Below are 20491 nucleotides of genomic sequence, written 5' to 3' on the forward strand. Positions count from 1 at the left end.
AAACAATTCCAGTGCAACATCTTTTGAATTGAGGCTTTTCCAAGTGGAAAGTGTTTTATTTTAGAATCACCTACCTGCAACACCCAAAAGGCTTAAGCGTCGCAGGATCTAACTGATTCGTTAAAAAACAGAATGGATGTGAAGTTTAACGACTGTCTTCTCAGAGACATTACAAAAGTAAAAGCAAGTGCTGGTGGAACTGATTTGTGCTTAATCAATTGCTGTCTACTCATCTACTCAAATCCTGCAATTTGTCAGCAATTCAACTTTGCTCGCTCATGGTCAGTTTTCAACTATTTCAATCCTCAGATTCTATTGTTTGTCCTTTTTTTGATTGTACAATTTCAGAAAGTCAAAGCCTATCAGTTAACAGTCCTTTTGTGGTCATCAGACATTAACAGTGTAAGTGCTCACTCTCCGGATCTATTATTCACAAGGATAGACTCTTTGTATGGCATATGTTCTTTGTTTGCCTGGATATGTTACTGTAATATAGAATGATCCATTCTGTATAACGTTTGGCATGTAAAACGCCAGCATGAAGTCATAAGTGTGCCGCAAACATATATAGTGGGGCAAAAAAAGTATTTAGTCAGCCACCAATTGTGCAAGTTCTCCCACTTGAAAAGATGAGAGAGGTCTGTAATTTTCCCCATAGGTACACTTCAACTATGACAGACAAAATGAGAAAGAAAAAAATCCAGAAAATCACATTGTAGGATTTTTAATGAATTTATTTACAAATTATGGTGGAAAATAAGTATTTGGTCATCTACTCAAATCCTGCAGTGCCAGACGTGTCCCCTTGCTTAAGCCAGTACATGTCCAGGCCCGTCTGAAGTTTGCTAGAGAGCATTTGGATGATCCACAAGAAGATTGGGAGAATTTCATATGGTCAGATGAAACCAAAATATAACTTTTTCGTAAAAACTCAACTCGTCGTGTTTGGAGGACAAAGAATGCTGAGTTGCATCCAAAGAACACCATACCTACTGTGAAGCATGGGGGTGGAAACATCATGCTTTGGGGCTGTTTTTCTGCAAATGGACCAGGACGACTGATCCGTGTAAAGGAAAGAATGAATGGGGCCATGTATCGTGAGATTTTGAGTGAAAACCTCCTTCCATCAGCAAGGGCATTGAAGATGAAACGTGGCTGGGTCTTTCAGCATGACAATGATCCCAAACACACCGCTCGTGCAACGAAGGAGTGGCTTCGTAAGAAGCATTTCAAGGTCCTGGAGTGGCCTAGCCAGTCTCCAGATCTCAACCCCATAGAAAATCTTTGGAGGGAGTTGAAAGTCCGTGTTGCCCAGCAACAGCCCCAAAACATCACTGCTTTAGAGGAGATCTGCATGGAGGAATGGGCCAAAATACCAGCAACAGTGTGTGAAAACCTTGTGAAGACTTACAGAAAACGTTTGACCTCTGTCATTGCCAACAAAGGGTATATAAAGGGTATATAACAGTATTGAGTTTTGAGGTAAACTTTTGTTATTGACCAAATTCTTATTTTCCACCATAATTTTCAAATAAATTCATTCAAAATCCTACAATGTGATATTCTGGATTTTTTTTTCTCATTTTGTCTGTCATAGTTGAAGTGTACCTATGATGAAAATTACAGGTGTTAGTGTTTAAATACTGGAGAGTTGACACCCAATCACGGACGCTGGACAGAGTGGATTTCAGTTGTAACAAAAGACAGTTTTAATGAGTCAGAGATATCTTGTCCCGCAGTTTTACGTGCACGGACCTAGTTCACATAACTCGGCAAGGAGTCAGGTGAAAAAGAGGCCTTATACAACGGTTACATTCATTTTTATACATAGAATAAAGTAGGTGGAGTCTTGTCGTTTCGGTCTTCTTGACTGGTCGGAGGGTTGGAGGCGGGCCTTGCTCTAGCCAGAGCAGAAGCCCCATTGGTGCACAACAGAGCCTTATCCTGAGCATCCGACCAATAGAGGGGGTCAGTCTTGTGGCTGGGTGTATGTGTTCTTACGACGGAATGTCTTTGTTTATATGAGCTATGTGTATGAATACTTATGTAACAAATCCCTCTCTTCACATCTATTAGACGTGAAAACTATAGTGCAATGGTGGTGGTTGCATTCGTGGGTATACATAAGGTGGTGTATCTAACCTTGTCTGGTGTGCATGGTGGGTCTGTAGGTGTAGTGCTACGTTTGGGACGGGAGTGATTGGAGGGAGTGATATCAGGAACGGAGTTAGGGACATGTGTAGGGGTTGGTGTACGTGATGTGGCAGGGTGAAATAGTTGTTCAATTAACCATGTGAAAGTCCTAGGGTTACTCCAAATATCAGTAGGAATATCACAAATAAGGGACCAGATATCCCCAGCCTCACCCAGAGAGGGAGAAATTTCCCTCTAACTGGGCGAGGTTCCCTTCTCAGGGGAGGCGGAGTTTGATGCCGCATCACCTGAGGAAGGAGTGTCTTCATTTGGAATCGAATTTAGGCCGCTCAAATCAGCTCTGACTTCAGTCAGTGTTCTAGAAGGAATTGGGGCTGGGGTGCAATGTGTAAGGTGGTGCCAAGGTGCGCCTGATTTACCTTTGACCTGGACTGAGTGTGAAGTAACCTCCATCACTTCGTACGGTCCAGTCCACCTGGGTTCCAGCCACTTTCTCTTGTGGACTTTAACCCTCACCCAGTCACCAACCTTTACCTTCAGTAGTGGCGTGTCCCCCGGCAGCTCCCCCTCCTGGACCTTGTGAACCTGGGTAGAGAGTGCTGCAGAGAGAACCGTCAGTTTTTTCACATAATTAGACATTACAATTTGTTGTACATCAAGGGCGGGCATATGACCTCCCTCCCTTGGTGGACCATGCATGACTCTACCAGTCATTATCCCATGAGGCACATACTTTAGCTATCTTAGCTTTTGCTTTTGGTTTGACGTTCCACCAGATTTTGGGATTGGGGCCTGTACACAGATCCAAATCAGTGGGTTATGCCAAATCTTTCTTCCACCTGTCTCAGGTGTTTGTTAAATGTGAGCCTTTTGTCAAATTTGATTTGTCTTGGGATACCATACCTGGGTATTAGTTTGGTTTGTAGCCACTCAAAGACTGACCTAGCATCCTCCCCTTTTGTTAGTATTGCCTCTACCCATTTGGAGAACCTATCTACTATAACTAGGAGATAGCGTTTGCCTTTAGATACATTGCCGGGGCCCATGTCGGTGTAGTCTATACTAATATCCTGAAAACCTGCATTAGGTATTAAGTATGAACCCATTGGTGTTCGATATGTTTTCTTTGGGTTGTGTCTGTCACAAACATTGCATTCGTCACAAAATAAATTATCGTCATAAAATAAGTCAGTCATATTTTTTATGTGAGGGTGCCACCAGATGTGCGAGGCCTTTTGGAGGGTCTTTAGTTTGCCTTCGTGTGTGGGGCCATGTGCTTCTCATAAAAGTTATGGGTCCATCAGTGTGGCCTGCTTCATGGGCATGGGCTGAGTCTGTATAGATATTCACAGTCTTTCCTTTTCCTCTGATGAGGAACTGCGTCAATCCGAAGATTTCAGCTAATTGGGCCGATGCTGGTTGAGGGATGATGGCTGATTCAAGGGTGACATGTGAACCGTCTGGGAGTTGCTGTTTCCTTCTTCTGCCGTGGGTGGTGGGCATTTTTATGGCCAAGGGATGGTGTTCCCAGTCATTCCCTGGAACTGCGGTTGGTTGTATGCGGGTTGCTGATGCATGGGTGTGGGTCCTGGTTGCTGATGTTCGTACTGTTGAGGTCTATTTCCACCCCTTTCCTTCCCATATGGACCTCTCGTAGAGTTCCACTGGCGTTGTTGTGGTGTGAGTGGGTATGGGCACTCTCGTGAGTAGTGCCCTGGAGTTCTACAGTTGAAACAAACCCCTCCTCTTGGATGCCCTGGTATCCGTTGCGGCTGGTATGCAAGTTGTGGTTGCGGGGGATACCAAGGCTGAGTAACTTCAGGTTGCCCCACTGGAGTAGGCCCCGGGTTGGCTGGTTGAGGACCGGCCTGCTGTTGAATCATCTGGGAGACAGTCTGGGCCACTATTTGAGAGATGTCTGTTTTGGTGCCTGTCTCCTTCGTTTCTTCCGCCACCATCTGTTTCTTAGGTTTTTCTCCTTGTTGTGCTTCCTTCAATTGGAGTTTCAGGAGTTGTACCTGGAGGGACTGCACCTGGCTCTCAGCACCCCCTCTTTCCTTGTTGTGCTGGGTCACATGGTGGTGCACATGCGTATTGAATTGGGTCAGAGGAAGTGCAATCAACCCTACCGTTCCTCTGAGTTTGGTTTTAACATCTCCAGGACACCCGTTGACCACCATTTCCTTCCACATGCTGAGTGTGGTATCAGTGTGATCGAATGGTTCTTTGTGGACCGATCTCCATGTGGTCTTAGCCCTGTCCAGGTATGCTGCAGGTTGCTCACCTGGGTTGATTGTAAAGGAGGATAAGGTGGCATGGTTTCTTTCTGTAGGGTATGCTCTCCGTAGAACTTCCCATAATCTGGTACGGAAGTGGTCTATGGGCAGTGTTGGGGCCCGCCATCCAAGGTCAGCTGCTGTCATGAGGGCCTCCATGGTTCCGTGGTCGGTGGCTCTTGCTAGAAGTGCTTTCATGTCTCCTAGGCAGAGTTGCAGGCCTGACGTAAGTGTCTGCAGTTGAAGTAGCCACGCTGAAACTCCTCCATGTAGGCTAGGCATCTGTCCCATCAGTGTTGTTAAATCAGTCATTTTCCAGGGCTGGTACTCCACAGTGTGTGCATCACCTGGTGTCGGTCGCAGGGGGTACTGTCCTGCCATCTCCTGCTCTCGCTCTCTTCTATCAGCAATTCTGGAGGACCGACGGAGTGTTTCGGACCCCATTGATTCGGTAACTTCGGTTACTGTTCCTCTCATTATGCCTTCCACACGGTAGGCTCCCTCTCTGTTGGTATCTTGGTTAGCTATTAGCTCCCTGAGTTCCTTAGCTCGAGCTATTGATGATTTCAGCAGCTCCTGCATCTTAGTCACGTTTGGAGCTCCCATCGGAGCTGGGGTGAGCACCGTGTCAATTTCTTCTTCGTTTTCGATATCCATGTTCTGATGACAGTCCTCCCTATCCGTCTGATAGAAGTGGTTTGAATCTAATCTTGTTTGTAGGTGTCCTCTGGTTTCAGAGGTGAGAGAGTTCACAGAGGAGCATTGCGGCCTCCGTTCCTGGGGGAGGTCTCCTGCTCCTGGAATCCCAGTTTCGAACTGTTCACATACCATATGGCCAGCCGTTATCCCCAGTGTCATTTCCCCTTGGTCTATTCTCAGAACTGGAGCCTGTATTGTGGGAGGTGCCCTGGGCAGGAATGGGTTGTGTGACGGGCTCCGGTGATTTTGTCCCTTTGAGTATGGCGAGGGCTGAACTGCCTCCATTGTCAATTGTGGATATAGTGAGGGAGAAACGGCCACAGGGGGAGCCGTGGGCAAGTTCTCAGGCGGAGCTTTAACATCCCCCGACGCCACAATAGCCACACACATCATGTCTGGTGTGTTTTGGGGTAGCACCCTCCTACTCTCCTGTATGGCCCATGTCCCTATCTTGAGCTCCACCTCAGCTCTCTCTCTCTCTCTCGTACCTACTTTTTTGAACCTGTGTATCTTGTTTCTCTCCGCCTCACTCGCTTTTGCATGCTCTACTGCGTCCTCTAATTCTGTCTGCATATCTTGGAGTTTCCCCCCTGTAGGGGGTCCTCCGCTAAAATAACCAGCTTGTGTCCATTTTATCCGTAATCCTTTCCACACTTTCTCCACTTTCCCATACTGTTCTTTACCTCCCGCTCTATCAATCATACTCTGATCTAAACATTCATTGAATTTTAGTTTGGGCGTGGTGGCTGCAGACATTTTATCTAGTTCGTCTGATAATGTGTATAATGCGTTATTTAGATATATTCAATCCTTACTATGTGGTGTTTATTTCTATCGTTGTATGCTTAGCCCGTCCCTGGTCGAGACCAGGGATGTACTGCTGTACTGGCTATGGCTTATCTCTTCCACCCCCACCCTCGCATACAAAGGGGGTTATCAGTATGTGACGCCCGCCACGTGTGTGTTTCTCCGGTATTTTATTTGAATTTGTTCAGCGATTCGTTTAGGTATTTTCTTGAAATGATTCTGCGATTTCCTTTTGGAACAATATATCAGTGAATATATGCGGTTCTATAACTATTTTCAGAGTAATTCTAGCTCTGTAGGAAATATAGATAGAATTTCTAGACAACTAAGAGTTGTTCAGTGAATTATTTAAATACTTTCCGTAAACAATTCAGTAACTTCCTTTATGAACTTATATCAGTAAATTTGAGCGATTCTATAGCAATTGTCAGAATAATTCTATCTCTTTAGGAAATATGGATAGAATAGAAAAACCCCAAAATCAGTGTGTAGCTTTTAGCATCTGTCAAACAAAGTCTGTACTAAGCTCGGCGGCTTATTTAAATACTTTCTAGAAACAATTCAGTAAGTTCCTTTATGAACTTATATCAGTAAATTCCAGCGATTCTATAGCAATTGTCAGAATAATTTTAAACTTTAGGCAATATCAACAGGAATGAAAAAAGCGAAAATCAGTATTCCAGCCCGGCTGCTGTCAATCAAAGTTGCACGGCCATTTGATACTAAGGTGGCTTTGTCTATCAGCACGTGTGCCTAATAGCCCAGTTACGTATCCCAACCTAGCGGTTTACTCCGCGACAAACGTTTCTTTCAATTTAATTTCCCCCGTCTCAAAATCATGGAATGTCAACTCTGGTTCATATTATGTTTATTGTTTGATGTGCAATAGCCACATCATTCCCGATCTCTGTCTTGTGGAAGGCCAAACTTACATATCCTATATCTATTCGACTACACCTCTAACATAACCAATTAAACAGTTTACAACTTATTCAATAGGATCTTTTACATGCAGATTCAGTCGATCTATTAATTAACTACACCTCTAAACACAACCAATTAAACAGTAAGCACTTATTTAATAGGATCTTTTACATGCATACTACACCTCTAAACACAACCAATTAAACAGTAAGCATTTATTTAATAGGATCTTTTACATGCATACTACACCTCTAAACACAACCAATTAAACAGTATAGCACTTATTTAATAGGATCTTTTACGTGCATACTTATTCGATCTCATAATAGGCCAATTGATAAAAAAAATAAAAATACAAATAAAAAATAAAAACGAGCAAAACAAGATCTCCCCGATCAATGTCTTAGGTTCTTATGTAAAAATTTGGCACCGATTCATACTCACGCCCAGTACTTTCTGATCAAAATTTGGTTTAGGCTATAATACAATATGCAGATTTCGATTTAACAGGCTCTGCTCACCTTCTTTAGAGCGCTCCGATCAGATTTCCTGAGGCAAGATGAATGGCTCACTCTTCCGTCTGATTTTTTAGCTGTGATCAGTCTCGTCCTCTCACACTAACTTATCATAGATCGAATTCAAGAACATCCATCCTCTGGCTACCAAGTTCTGTTAGTGTTTAAATACTGGAGAGTTGAGACCCAATCACGGACGCTGGACAGAGTGGATTTCAGTTGTAACAAAAGACAGTTTTAATGAGTCAGAGATATCTTGTCCCGCAGTTTTACGTGCACGGACCTAGTTCACATAACTCGGCAAGGAGTCAGGTGAAAAAGAGGCCTTATACAACGGTTACATTCAGTTTTATACATAGAATAAAGTAGGTGGAGTCTTGTCGTTTCGGTCTTCTTGACTGGTCGGAGGGTTGGAGGCGGGCCTTGCTCTAGCCAGAGCAGAAGCCCCATTGGTGCACAGCAGAGCCTTATCCTGAGCATCCAACCAATAGAGGGGGTCAGTCTTGTGGCTGGGTGTATGTGTTCTTACGACGGAATGTCTTTGTTTATATGAGCTATGTGTATGAATACTTATATAACACAGGCCTCTCATCTTTTTAAGTGGGAGAACTTGCACAATTGGTGGCTGACTAAATACTTTTTTGCCCCACTGTATATATAAATAATTGGATATATGGTGTAGCCTACCTTTTTCCTGGGAACTTAAAATTGGGGGTCCAGCCTTCAAGGTGGCTTACCCTTAGGGACCAAACAGAGGTCCAGTGACAGCCCATAGTCATTGGGAAGAAAAAAACGGACATACAGTAGGGGAGATAAGGTTAATCTTCAGGTCAAAGGTGAGGGGTCTACTGGAAATGTCCAGGTGAACAAAAAGGAGAGCAGTCAAATCAATCAAAATCATCTCGGTTTAATTACAGGTTGCAACAGGGGTGACATCCCCAGCACAGAAGCAGAGAAAATGTCTAATTTGGCCTTAGCAGAGAAGGCCCTTATATCCTAATTACATAGCACCAAATGTCCTATAAACAACAGCCTGGGAGGCTTGTAGGAAGTCAAAACAACTTTGTCAGCTGCTACAGAATCACACAGTGTTTCACAGAATAAAACAAAAATCAGTGTCCTTGGTCCTTCAAATACCAGTCTGGCATCAATCACTATCAACAGATGCAGCATGAGTTTAATTCATAACATACAGCATCAAGTCCATCAACCCATACCTTGCACAACCAGAACACTGGAAATCATGTGTACTATAGAAAGAGAAAACATAGAAATATGCTAAGCATTGTGTTAATCCCTCTAAACTGAATAACAATGTTATTCATCTTAAATATTCCCCATTCCAAGGGTTCAGGGTCAGAATTGAAAGACTAATAGTTATAGAAATGTTCTACTCCTGACCTTAAATGCTCCCAAGCATCTGTCTCTACTATCTTACTCACCATCCTCTTTCTCTTCCGGTCCACTATCTTCCTCTCCATCTCCAGGCAGGCACTCCCTTCATCTTCGTGGCCTCCACCAAAATAGTCACCTTCAAAGACATTAGTAGCTAGCCTATAATATGTTTGCCCTACATGTGGTGATTTTCTTCAAGAAAAGCTGCAAACGAAGTGCATCGCTAACAAATACGTTGTCAAAATGTTGCCGTTCAACATATGCTTATTACATCGTAATAAAACATCAATAACTGCAACAAATTGTAATACCATTTCTCACCGGCCGTGTGTGTCGCGCGCCTCACGGAGCAAGATACGGGAGGACACACCGTGTTCACCTGAGCCAATCACGTTTGAGATTGTGCATGCTGTCGCTTTGCTACCCGGCGGCTGCTACTGCTGTCGCCTCTGCCGCCCTTCAATAGATTCTCTTCCCTCGACGCAGACATAGCGAACAGAGGATTCCGTCGCTGCTCTAACAACCAAATAATAACAATACACATCTTTTCTGTCTCTGAAAAGTACGCCTAACTACCTGAAACGTTATCCGTGCAGATGGCCTAGTATGCATTTTACCCTCCTATCTCTCTCGGGTAAGTGATTCATCAGCCTATTATTTGCTTATTTAGTCTGCAATTAAGTAGGTAACTCACTGCAACTGTGAAGATGTGTGAAATGACATAATTCATGCAAGTCAGTGCTTCTAAACAGTTATTCTTATGCAAAGTTTATTCGCTCTTTGTATAGATGTGTGTGCATAAGGTTGTTTTAGCCTTCATGTACTTGCCAGCCTAAATTCGTTCCTTCGTTCTTAGGGTTATTTTACAACATGTTGTAGCCTACTATGTGAATGGTACAGCATAGGCCATTCCATCCAACACTGATTCCTAATTCTATGGATAGGACATGTCACAGGATATAGATATTGTAGTTTAGTATCTTAGCTAACAATGCACATTTCATGTCATGTGTGAGCATACCATATTATATATTCATTTATTTGTTGTCAGAAAATAATACAAGTGGTTATTTTTTCTACCTGTTAAAATAATCAATATGCTTGTATTTGGCTTTAACATGACATAATTAATTCACATGTCCTTAATTGAATACAATTAACAGTGATTATTCAATGTTCTAATTGACTCTGCCTTGCCACCAATTGATAATGTAAGTTTGCCAAATGCCATCAATGGATTTTGTTGGCTTGCTTTAAATTTATTGTACACTGTGTAAAGTCTACTAAAGTACATGAGCCCATCTAAGATTTACGGTATTGTTTTGTGTGAAAATAGTATTACCATACAAAAACAACTCTATTTTTTTTCACTAAAACACCTGGCCAATCTCCCTGAAAACACATTAATTGCTGTATACATACATACGTACAGTATGTTTGCATTTGGCAACTATGTTGAATGTTGAAGTTTACCCATTCGTCTTAAAACAAGAGTGAAAATGACAACTTCTTCAAAAGCAATTCGAATGTTATTGTGGATGTTTGCAAGTCAACTAGTAGCTCTGTGACCCCTCAACCTACGAGGCTACTTGTAAAGGCTTTGCGCTCTGCCTGCGTTGGTCTAATCCCAAGACCCTTGCTCTTCCTTGGCCTTTGTATGCCATTTCTCATGCTGAGATGAATTAGAGGCAATCCATTCAAGTGAAGGGAACAATGCCCAAGAAAAAAAAGGTGCTCCCCTCCCCGGGTCTGGTCAAGGGGGTGGGTTGGTATCACCCCCGTTACCGTGGATATCGGGACCAGCGGGGAAAAACTACATCTTATAGCAGAAAGGGCCTTGGAAGAGGCTTGATTGATTTGTTTGGGAGCAGGGGCAGGATAATAAAAAAGAGTGGGAAGTTGGGATCTACTTTATGTTCTACAATTCTGTTTTCTTAAATCATGTCTATGAAAGTGTTACAGCTTAGATTGTTGTAAAAAGGTTCCGTTTACCCATGCTTATTGCACAAAAAACCCCAACTTCCTCGGATTTGAATTGGAATGTGATTCTGATTCTGATGTGATTCTGAAAGGATGTCGCTGAAACATTTTATCCTCTTCACTTCGCGTGCTGCACTGTCATGGACATGGAAAAGGTCAGAGCACTGTAAAGTTCAGGAGTGGAAAATGCAATGTCTTTATCTACAACACTGACGGATTACAAGCCACAATATGCATCGGAAGGAGAATAATGAGACTTGTAAAAAGTCTGTATAACTCGCAATGACGATATACTTCAAACACAAACCTTATCAGGTTTCAGGTTTCAATAAAGTAAATCTTCAGGATTCATATTACATATTTACTCTGTGAGTAAGATGAACGTTAATATTTTTTAACTGTTTAGGATTGGCCTTGGAAATACAAAACACTTTTTTTATTAAGAGTAGTATCATTAAGCACTCTTGTAATTTAAACCACACACATGGGTACAAGGGCCTGGGGTATTTGTCTTGGTCTGAGCTATTGCCCTGGGCACCTTATTTTTCCCCTCTCAAGTAAACATCAGGTGTTTTCAGTTCCTCTCTGCTTCCCCCTCCTGTTATCTCTATGGTAACCTCAACAGCGTCCCTTCCTCATCTGTCTAGGGCCTAGGCCAATTACCGCTTTCTGTGTCAGAGTTGAATATTTTGATCAAACTGAAGAAGCCATTTTGAAATGTCATTTAATTAAAATGTTATTTTGAATAAAGACAGATACAATGACTCCATTGACACATTGAATACACAACAGTCACACATTTTCACCCACACTAATTTCCAGTGCTTGTCCCTAGATGAGCATTAACGTATATTTAAAAATAAAATCTGGTTATACGGTGCAATAAAAAGGGGTTATTCGAGCTAAAATTCTAGATACCAATACTAGAGGCTCAGTTAGTAGAACTCGGTGTTCCATCATAGCCGGGCTAGACAGTCACCACCTGTTAACAATGGAACAAAGGGGACGGAATCAAACCTTTGTTTTGATGCTTATCTCAATTCACTGTGTTTCCCTGTTCTGTGTGTTCCCTTCTCTCATTCTGTCAATGGATCTGACTTATCTTTCCCAATGAATATCCCCACTTTTCTTAACTCTCGATAGGCTTGGTGATTTAGAGCCAGTTTCTTTGTGATATGATGTTTTTCATTTGTGCTCTCAGAATGGCTTTCAACACGCAGTGATTAGCCCCCACCTCTCTCGGGGCTCTCATTCTATGCTGAACAAAAATATAAATGCAACATGTAAAGTGTTGATCCCATATTTCATAAGCTGAAATAAAAGATCTCAGAAATGATCCATACACACAAAACATGTATTTCTCTAAAATGTGTTTACATCCCTGTTAGTGAGCATTTCTCCTTTGCCAAGATAATCAATCCATCTGACAGGTGTGGCATATCAAGAAGCTGATTAAACAGCATGATTATTACACAGGTGCACCTTGTGCCGGGGACAATAAAAGGCCACTCTAAAATGTGCAGGCATGCTAACTACAGGAATGTCCACCAGAGCTGTTGCCAGAGAATGTAATGTTAATTTCTCTACCATAAGCCGCCTCCAAGGTCTTTTTAAAGAATTTAGCAGTATTTCCAACCGGCCTCACAGCCGCAGACCATGTGTAACCACGCCAGCCCAGGACCTCTACATCTGGCTTCTTCATCTGCGGGATCGTCTGAGACCAGCCACCCGGACAGCTATGAAACTGTGGGTTTGCACAACCAAAGAATTTCTACACAAACTGTCAGAAAGCGTCACTGGGAAGCTCATCTGCGTGCTCGTCGTCCTCACTAGGGTCTTGACCTGATTGCAGTTCGGCGTCGTAACCAACTTTAATAGGCAAATGCTCACCTTCGATGGCCTCTGGCACAATGTAGAATTGTGCTTTTCACTGAGGAATCCTATTTTCAACTGTATGGCGTTGTGTCAGTGAGGTGCTTACTGATGTCAACGTTGTGAAAAGAGTGCCCTATGGTGGCGGTATGGGAAGGCATAAGCTACGGACAACTAACACAATTGCATTTTATCAATTGCAATTCACAGTCATGAAGAGGGCACAACAATGCCAGCTCCCCCTCATGAAGCTGAAAAGATTTTGCATGGGCCCTCAGATCCTCAATGAGTTATACAGCTGCACCATTGAGATCATCTTGACTGGTTGCATCACCGCTTTGTATGGCAACTGCTTGGCATCTGACCGCAAGGCACTACAGAGGGTAATGTATACAGTACATCACTGGGGCTGAGCTCCCTGCCATCCAGGACCTCTACACCAGGCGGTTTCAGAGGAAGGCCTTACAAATTGTTAAAGACTCCAGCCAGACTGTTTTCTCTGCTGAATATATTCACAAATAAAAATGTACTTGATTTATTGTAGTATACTGTAAAATACTGTAGTATTCACATTTAACGCTAGTATAAATACTGTAGTAAAAGAAAACTGTAGTATATACTGTAGTGTTTTTGCAGGCTGTATTATACTGTAGTATTTACTATAGTATTTCTGCAGACATTACTGAAGTATTCTCTACCATTGTTTTATTATATTTGACATAGAAGGGGAGCCTTTCTCCTTCAGAAGGTAGGCAGAAATGAGGTCTGAACGGATAGTTCAGAGCTTCTGCTCTTTTCTATAACCTTTAGGGTCTATACTTGGCATGTACTGTAGGTTTTCACTTATGGCTGGCACAAATTGCTATATGGGTTAGGAGAATGAGAAGGGGTATATGCTAATTAAATACATTCTATATTAAGTACTACACACGATCAAGGGGTAGTACAGTGTCTAGTATAGTATTCTACAGTATACTACAGCTACTATAGAATTCTATGTGGGACTTGAGAGCTCCCGTATTAGTTACATTAGGCTAGATCTTATGACTACAGTGCCTTCAGTAAGTATCCACATTTTGTTGTGTTACAGCCTGAATTCAAAATGTATTAAATATTTGTTTTTCTCACCCATTTACACTTTTTTTTTTGGACATTTTTGCAAATTGATTGAAAATCAAATACAGAAATATCCAGTTTACATAAGTATTCACACCGCCGAGTCAATACTTTGTAGAGGCACCTTTGGCAGCGATTAAAATCAAATCAAATGTATTTATATAGCCCTTCGTACATCAACTGATATCTCAAAGTGCTGTACAGAAACCCAGCCTAAAACCCCAAACAGCAAGCAATGCAGGTGTAGAAGCACGGTGGCTAGGAAAAACTCCCTAGAAGGGCCAAAACCTAGGAAGAAACCTAAAGAGGAACCAGGCTATGTGGGGTGGCCAGTCCTCTTCTGGCTGTGCCGGGTGGAGATTATAACAGAACATGACCAAGATGTTCAAATGTTCATAAATGACCAGCATGGTCCAATAATAATAAGGCATAACAGTTGAAACTGGAGCAGCAGCACGGCCAGATGGACTGGGGACAGCAAGGAGTCATCATGTCAGGTAGTCCTGAGGCATGGTCCTAGGGCTCAGGTCCTCCGAGAGAGAGAAAGAAAGAGAGAAAGAGAGAATTATAGAGAGCACACTTAAATTCATACAGGACACCGAATAGGACAGGATAAGTACTCCAGATATAACAAACTGACCCTAGCCCCCCGACACATAAACTACTGCAGCATAAATACTGGAGGCTGAGACAGGAGGGGTCAGGAGACACTGTGGCCCCATCCGAGGACACCCCCGGACAGGGCCAAACAGGAAGCTGTGAGTCTTTCTTGGTAAGTCTCTAAGAGCTTTCCACACCTAGATTGTGCAACATTTGCCCGTTATTCTTTTCAAAGTTCTTCAACTTCTGTCAAATTGGTTGTTGATCATTGCTAGACAACCATTTTCAGGTCTTGCCATAGATTTTCAAGTAGATGTAAGTCAAAACTGTAACTCGGCCACTTAGGAACATTCCCTGTCTTCTTGGTAAGCAACTCCAATGTAGATTTCGCTTTACCTTCTAAATTATTGTCCTGCTGAAAGTGGATTTAATCTCCCAGTGTCTGGTGGAAAGTAGACTGATTTTTAATATGTTTAGCTCCATTCCATTTATTTTTTATCCTGAAAAACTCACCAGTCCTTAACAATTACAAGCATACCCATAACATGATGCAGCCACCATTATCCTTGCAAATATGGAGAGTGGTACTCAGTAATGTGTTGTGTTAGACTTGCCCCAAACATAACACTTTGTAGTCAGGACAAAAAGTTAATTGCTTTGCAACATTTTGTTACAGTATTACTTTAGTGCCTTGTTGCGAACAGGATGTTATTAATAAATCATGTGAATCACTATTATTACACACAGAGTAAGTCCATGCAACTTTACGCCTGAAATTATTTAGGCTTGCCATAAGAAAGGGGTTGAATACTTATTGACTCAAGACATTTCAGCTTTTCATTTTGAATTAGTTTGTTAAAATAAATCGAAATTCATAATGCCACTTTGACATTATGGGGTATTGAGTGTAGGCCAGTGACAAAAAAAATCTACATTTAATTCAGGCTGTAACACAACAAAACATGGAAAAATTCAAGGGGTGTGAATACTTTCTGAAGGCACTGTGTGTCCCAAATGGCACCTTATTCTCTATATAGTTCCCTATATAATTCCCTAAAGCCCCTTTGGGCCCTGATCAAAAGTAGGGAATAGGATGCCATTTGGGATGCTGCTTATAGCTTCTATATAGCTTTTTGCTGTACATTAGACCTTTTGAATGCAAAATGACAGAGCAAATCTTCCAGAATTGAATCTCTCCTTTCTGAAACGCTTTGTCTCAGACTCCCAGGCTGTGATTAAGGGATGGATCCTAAACTCTGGGATTTGTTAGATACTGCCGTGTTGGAAGTCTATAGCACGAAGCCTGGAATAAAAATGAGATTGCAGGTGTTGGTGCTGCTATCGGGGCTATGCGCTAGAGGACATTGGTACAGTACTGCATGTTCCATAGAGAGATATGTGATTCAACTATTCGCACTGAGATTTGCTGGTACTTTCTTTTAATGAGATCTGGAATCCTATTACCTTGAGATTTGCCGGTACTTAAAAAAAAAATAGATCTGGAATCAACATTTCCATGACAGCATTTATGTAGATCAATGTAGGCTGTCCATGTGTATGATTTGTGAATAAAACATTTTTAAAAATGTATCTGTTATTTTACCAGGTAAGCTGACTGAGAACACGTTCTCATTTACAGCAACGACATAGGGAATAGTTTCAGGGAAGAGGAGGGGGATGAATGAGCCAATTGTAAACTGGGGATTCTTAGGTGACCGTGATGGTTTGAGGACCAGTTTGGGAATTTAGCCAGGACACCGGGGTTAACACCCCTACTCTTAATGAGTTATGCAATCAATATTTCCTCGTGTACAATTACAGCATGTTCTAGGGACCCTCAATAAAATATCCCATTTCATTAATAATTTCCTTATTCCGTCAGATTGTACACTCTATAAGAAAGTACATGAATGACCAAGTTGCATTAAAGATAACTCAGATTCTGTCTGCCTCAGCATCATTTGCAAGATACAGTATGTCTTTGAGCTCCATAGTTAATACATTTTCTGAGTTTTATATATGTTTTGATAGACTTAACATGATGAGAAGACACTAATGACACTTTCATGAAGTAGATTCAAAAATGACACTGTTAATAATTGTGAAATCAGAGAGATGCTTTCATGTACCTCACTAATTGTTGTATTGTATGCACTATAGTAGTGTTGTAGTACTCAAGACTGGTCTCAGTCACAAATCCGGTCTTGAGACTTCTTTTTTTATTGTTTCAGACTTGGATAACGTTGTTTTCAGTCTTCACTTGGTCTCGAAGCCAATACACAGATTACTTGATATTACTGTCGAGCCCCAGACCAGCCTTTATTGCTATATTTTCATATCACATTTTTGATAATGACTATAGTACACAAAGTACAGTATAGCAATGTGTTCAAAGTGTATGCTGAAGATTTTGGACAAACACACACATCTCAAACACACACTTTGTTTCCCCAGATTTACCTTCTCTAATGACTCAGAGGATCAATGGAGAAACCCAGACTGTGTGTGTGTGTGTGTGTGTGTGTGTGTGTGTGTGTGTGTGTGTGTGTGTGTGTGTGTGTGTGTGTGTGTGTGTGTCAAAAGAAAGATATTGAAAGGATAGAAGATGGTTTGGGCAGGTTTATTTCTGTAAGACATAATCATGTCCTAAAATATTTTGCTATAGTCCTTTGACCATCTGCTTCACCTTCTGAGCTCCATTTTGTCAGATTGATTGAGATTAGATTAGAGAATAGAGTTTAATAGTCACATGTACAGGGTTACAGATGTAATTACAGGGCACAGTGGGGGGAGAGGGGGGGGGGGTAGAACCTATTGGCGAGTCTTTCTTTTTGCCATGGTGCTCCTATACTGACAAAAACTGTAAGACTGGATGTTGTACAGACAAAAGGAGGGCTATCAGTCATGAATTCTGAAGGCATGTCAAAGTTGGAGAGAAATTTGCATGGTTGAAACGTGACATTGAATGGCCAACGGGCTTCTCTTACTGACAGTATATCTTACTAATGTTCACCTCTGTAAGAGTGTGTAGGTTTCCTTTTTATTGATTTGTCTGTCTGTCTGTCTGTCTGTCTGTCTGTCTGTCTGTCTGTCTGTCTGTCTGTCTGTCTGACTTCTGAATGACACCATCACACCACAACTAATTTGCCTAATCCCACGGTGTGACAAATATGGAGGCGGCCATCCGTGTCTTCCGTATCCCCAATTTCCTTTACTCAATTACAAAACAACTGGAGGAGGAAGAAATAATTGGAGCACACAGAGAAAATTGAATAGAGATATGATTTAAGTGTAATTAGTCACCTTCAGCCATAATCTCTCGCACCGTGAACAAGATTATGATGCAGAGAAAATGAATAGCAGTGTATGTATAGCAACGTTTAAAAATAAAATGTATTCTGTAGGCCACTGTTGAGTGTGGACATGGGGACAGTTTGGAGGAAGAATGATGATCATTTTGGTGATCCCAGAGATTTGAAAATAACTTTATCTTCATGTTTTTGATTGTCATTTGTTATGACTGCTTTCCAAACCATAAAGTACATGCACATAAAATTGTGTAGCTTAATCGATTACCACATAATGTTTAGTGGATAAATGTTTCGTCTGCATATTGTGAGGTGAACTTCTATATTATTCACAAAGAATGTATTTGATTAGTATAACTACTTTAGTCTGATCACCCATTGCGAAGTCCACCATGGCCGTATCATCTGTATCCATTATTCCAGTGTTCATAATTGCTACTACACCAACAACAAACTGTGATAATCTGCTGAAAGCTCATTAACAGCCAGGAGATTTCTTATAAACTCTTGAGTTCTGTTACACCCTTACACCCAGTATAAATACCTGTCCCATACGCAGCTTTGGTTGTTTGTTTGTATCCTTGATCATTTAGAATATGCCTAACCAGCCAGCCTTGTCTCATAGACTAGATGTAAGATAGTAAATGCAAAGTAGAATGATATGTTACGTTTGGTATGGTTACATAAGAAAGAAGGTTAAGGTAAAAACAAAAGTAAGGTGGTTGGTCGGGCGTATGACAAGAACATCTAGCAACCCAAAGGTTGCGTGTTCGAATCTCATCACGGACAACTTTAGCGTTTTTTGCTAATTAGCAACTTTGCAACTATTACTACTTTTATCTGCTTTGCAATTCCATAGCATCCCAAATAATAAAATGCAACCTGTACATTATCAGACTATAGGATCTGCTGCTGGTTCAAGCAGGATTATTTGTCTCTAGGGATGAGGTTTAAACCTGGGGCGGCAGCTTAGCCTAGTGGTTAGAGCTTTGGACTAGCAACCAAAAGGTTGCAAGATCAAATCCCTGAGCTGGCAAGTTACAAATCTGTTGTTCTGCCCCTGAATAAGGCAGTTAATCTTAGAACTACCCATCCCGGATCTGGTATATTTGTCATCAGCAACACTGAATAGCATAGCGCAACAGTCCAAAAATATTACTAGAAAATATTCATATTCATGAAATCACAAGTGAAAAATAGCTTAACCTGTTGTTAATCACCCTCAGATTTTGAAATTATGCTTTACAGCGAAAGCAAGTTTATCGATAGCCTAGCATAGCATTATGTACACTTAGCATGGTCACGAAAATCAGAAAACCGTTAACCCTTGATGATCTTCGGATATTTTCACTCACGAGACTCCCAGTTAGACAGCAAATTTTCCTTTTGTTCCAAAAATATATTTTTTATATCCAAATGCCTCCGTTAGTTTGGTGCGTTATGCCCAGGAATCCACCGGAAATAGCGGTCACGACAATGCAGACAAAAATTCCAAATTATATCCATAATGTCGACAGAAACATGGCAAAAGTTTTTTATAATAGAAGAGGAGAGAGGATCAACTTGTAGGTAGAAGAGGAGAGAGAGGATCAACCTGTAGGTAGATTTGTAACTTGCCAGCTCAGGGATTTGATCTTGCAACCTTTCGATAATATATCGCCAAGACAGTTGGCTTTTCACGAGGACCGGGAGGAACAGAGGACCGGGAGGAACAATGGCCGACTCTCTCTTTTGAGCAAAAACCACTCTGAGAGCCCCCACCTGACCACTTACGTAATGTGGTCGTTCACGCTCATTCTTCAAAATAAAGGCCTGAAACTATGTCTAAAGGCTGTAGACACCTTGGGGAATCTGGTTGATATCCCTTTCAATGGTCAATAGGGATGCATAGGAACACAGAGCTTTCAAAATAAGAGTCACTTCCTGATTAGATTTTTCTCAGGCTTTCGCCTGCAATATCAGTTCTGTTATACTCACAGACAATATTTTTACAGTTTTGGAAACTTTAGAGTGTTTTCTATCCTAAGCTGTCAATTATATGCATATTCTAGCATCTGGTCCTGAGAAATAGGCCGTTTACTTTGGGAACGTTATTCTTCCAAAAATAAAAATAGTGCCCCCTAGCTTCAAGAGGTTTTAACCCACTGTTCCTAGGTTGTCATTGTAAATAAGAATTTGTTCTTAACTGACTTGCCTAGTTAAATAAAGGTTAAATAAATAACCCAGGGAAGAGACTTGGTGTACTGTTTGTTATTTCATGTTTTAACATTCGTAGAAAGTCTAAAGACGGTATGGAACCCACTTCCCCTCTGTTAGCAATTGATGTTATTCTTCAATAACACAAAATCCAGAGCAAATCAGAGGGAGAAAAATAGGTTTATTTGAGAAGGGCAAGTCAAGATGTTACGCTGGGAGGTAGATGTTCAGTCTCCCCTCTCCTCAGCTTTTCTCCACCGAACAAAGGAACAAGATGCCATTTATAACCCCTCACCCTAGCCTGGGGTTGACCAATCAGAAGTCCTTGCAGTACAACTGGCCAATGGCAAAATATCAAGTTTCCTGCTCCCGACTAAATGTACAGAACGTAGCACACATAGCACACGTAGCTCACGAGTGTTCAGGAGTGACATTCCACAGATTCTCAACAGAAAACCAACTCCTATTGAGCGTTAACTCTAGTCCTCTCGTCCTCTGCGTTGTGTATTTATCTTCAAAATATTCCTATTTGATTCCCAGTGCATCTAAGCGTATCTGTATTTCTATAATGATTCATTTGTTTGAATTAGTTTGATTCATAATAGAAAATGTATAATAGAAGATGCCCCATGAAATGCGCAGTGACATC

This window comes from Oncorhynchus clarkii, chromosome 19 (genome assembly GCF_045791955.1).
Source record: "Oncorhynchus clarkii lewisi isolate Uvic-CL-2024 chromosome 19, UVic_Ocla_1.0, whole genome shotgun sequence".
Lineage (NCBI taxonomy): Eukaryota > Metazoa > Chordata > Actinopteri > Salmoniformes > Salmonidae > Oncorhynchus > Oncorhynchus clarkii.